The sequence below is a fragment of the Callorhinus ursinus genome, unplaced genomic scaffold (genome assembly GCF_003265705.2).
Source record: "Callorhinus ursinus isolate GAN/ISIS: 27379988/994484 unplaced genomic scaffold, GSC_fseal_2.0 scaffold21, whole genome shotgun sequence".
In the NCBI taxonomy this organism is placed as follows: domain Eukaryota; kingdom Metazoa; phylum Chordata; class Mammalia; order Carnivora; family Otariidae; genus Callorhinus; species Callorhinus ursinus.
This window is the reverse complement of record NW_027397083.1, coordinates 2,892,060-2,895,347: the sequence shown is the minus strand read 5'-3', so window position 1 is coordinate 2,895,347 and position 3,288 is coordinate 2,892,060. Positions and strand designations below refer to the sequence as shown.

Below are 3,288 nucleotides of genomic sequence, written 5' to 3'. Positions count from 1 at the left end.
TTTGTGTGTGTGTGTGTGTGTGTGTGTGTGTGTGTGTGTGTGTTCTTTATCCATTCATTTATTGATGGACACTGGAGGTACTTCCATATTTTGGCTATGGTAAATAACGTGGCAATAAATATAGGAGTGCACATATTTGCAAAACAGTGGCTTTTAAGCGTGGGTGTGACATAGGAAACCAAAATTTTAGATGTTAATCTAGCATGGTATATTCAATGAACTACAAAGAGACAGAGTTATTAAAATAGATGTGGAACATCTCTGTCATACACAAGGGGACTATCCTGGGTGTTGTTATATGACCCTTTGCTATCAGAAAGGAGAGAGGACTCAGAGCAGGAGAGAGCCTGAAATATAACCCCAATAGTGCCTTGAAGTATCTATTAGTTGCAAATAAGGATGGGAAAAACAGTCTGCTACCCTTTAGCTTTCCTTTTTTTAAGAATGTAAGAACTAAACCAATGTTTTTAAGAACTTGAAGTTCTGATGCTAATTGATTCCTTGATTTTGAAAAGAGAATGTATCAAATCGTTGGGCCCTTTAGGATTCACAGTTAATACATGTAGAAGGTTTAGAACTGCCTGCAGAGTATGGTAAGCACTAAATAATATTAGATATTATCATTATTTCTCTCTTATGTCTGTGCAAGACTACTGATAATAGCAACCTATTTGATATAAATTGTAATAGCTTGCATTTTTATTTATTAACATGTTAGTGTACTTTTGCTTATTCTGCCTTGTGCCAGAATTAGTCCTTGTAGCTTCTGATACCAAGTTCTCTCTTTAAATCACACAAACACGAAATCAGGATCTTGTAAATCTAAAATTCAGTGACTTTAATATTAACAAAGGAGACATTGTAAATAATGTGAAGGTGTTGGAAATGTAAGTTTTAATTTAAATAGCATGACTATGAATTCTTTGGGTGTCTGATGATACTTTGGAGAATTGTCAAGAAGAAACATTCAGCTGAGGGAAACAAGGGAAGTCATCGAATTATTTGCCCATCTTGCCAGTATGGGATCTAGCTAATATGAGAGAAAGAGCGACAAAGACAGAAAAATTTTAAACTATCCTGCTTGTTAATTAATGAAATTTTGCTACTTGTATTTTTTTTCCTATGAGAATCATGTTTTTCTTCAAGGGCTATATGAAGAAAAATATTAAAAATGAGCTTCTATTCTTGGAAAGGACTAAAGGTAGGCTACAACCACAGAGCATATTGGCAAATTAATTGACAATGAACATACCACAATCTAAAGTTCTTTTTTTAAAAATAACTTCTATTTGTTTTTTCTGATTATAGAAATACTGAGAATATTGTGATAACCTGAAAAATATCCTTAGGATTCACTATTTATGAAATTCTCATTACTTTTACAAGAAATAATTCAATCACCTTTCAAAAATAACAAGAGAAAGTGGTGAAATCATAATTTCTTAATTAATGCAACCCTTTATTTATTTAAAAAACAATGATTGAAGTCCAACATGTGTCAAGCAAGTGCCATTTGTGTCTCTATGTATTATTCTTAGTCTTGTAGAAAGTCTTTGACGCAATATTACGTATTTAATTATTATTATTTCATACATCTATTTAAGTAAAAGAAAATGTCACAGCCACTTAGACTTTAGCTGATGTCATATTGTCATTATTGCTCTCTACAATGTTGGTAAATATTAAGTGTTTCAGCCCAAGGTCAGGACTAGGGCGAGGTGAATGTGTTACCTTGTGTGCAAACAATTCAATAATGAAGACAGTAAGGTTTTTATGCAAAATTTAAAAAAATGCAAATTCTACTATAAAAATTGAATTTATCTGTTTTCCAAGTTTTTTTTTTAATTCTAGTTAGTTGATACACAGTGTAATATTAGTTTCAGGTATAGAATTTAGTGATTCAACAACAACAAAAAAACATGGAATGTTAAATACAAGCAGGATTTTACCTTGCAATTTCACAATTCCTCTCACTTACTTGGATTTAAGTCTGTCTATTTCAACCTATCAAGCAGGTGAGCTCTTCCAGGAAAACAAACGCCTCCTCCCTAAGTTCACCTTTGCAACCCCTACATAAGATGACTGTGCATCTTTGTTTATAACTTGAACAAGTGTGACTACTAATACTCTTTTTTTTCACGCTACAAAATAACCTGATCTGTTAAATTATATGGTAATTTGTCCATACAAAGCTTAGAATTACTTTAAAATATGCTGTAGGAAGCCAATTAAATAAATGAATTTATTTTTATAACATTCCTAATTCTCACCATGTTTTGTGCAATATTTCTCATACTGACTTATCATTTTTTCCCCGGGGCAAACCTTTGAGACTTACCTGCATTATACCATGGAAAATATTAACAACATCACTGAATTTGTTCTGTTGGGACTTTCCCAGAATAAGAAAATTAAAAACTTGTGCTTTCTACTCTTCTTATTTTGTTACATAGCTATTTGGTTGGGAAACTTGCTCATGATGATTTCTATCACATGCAGTCCGCTAATTGACCAACCTATGTATTTCTTCCTCAATAAACTTGCCCTCTCAGATCTGTGTTATACCTCAACGGTGACACCCAAGCTAGTCACCGACTTGCTGGCAGAAAGTAACATGATTTCTTATACCAGCTGTATGGCACAGCTTTTTGTCATGCATTTCTTTGGGGGGATTGACGTCTTTATCCTCACAGGGATGGCCTATGACCGCTACGTGGCCATCTGCAAATCCTTGCAGTACACTGTCATCATGAACAGGCAGAGGTGTTATGCCATAGTCATTGCTAGCCTTCTGGGGCATTTCTGCATTCTTTTGTCCAATGTCTCCTTACCATCAATTTACCTTTCTGTGACTCCAGTGAAATAGATCACTACTTTTGTGATGTGTATCCTTTTCTGAAACTGTCCTGCACAGATACTTACAGAGTTGGGATCCTAGTGGTTGCCAATTCAGGCATGATGGGCTTGGTGATCTCTGTGGTACTGGTGCCGTGTTACTTATTGATTTTATACACCATCAGGGCTTTCCCTGCAGAGAGCCGCACCAAAGCTCTTTCCACTTACAGTTTCCACGTCACAGCTGTGGTTCTGTTCTTTGTGTGCCTGTTCTCTTCATTTACATTCGACCTGCTACAACTTTTCCAGAAGACAAAGTGTTTGCTTTTTTCTACACCATCATTGCTCCCATGTTCAACCCTCTGATCTACGCGCTGAGAAACATGGAGATGAAGAACGAAGAGAGTGTGGTGCCAGAAACTGTGTTTGATTAGAAGGCAAATCATTACATAA

General features: G+C 35.1%; 1 pseudogene; it reads left to right on the top strand.

Annotated features, from left to right (window-relative positions):
* The first annotated feature begins 2,350 nt into the window (after positions 1 to 2,350).
* LOC112829737 (olfactory receptor 4P4-like) lies at positions 2,351 to 3,288 on the top strand (annotated as a pseudogene).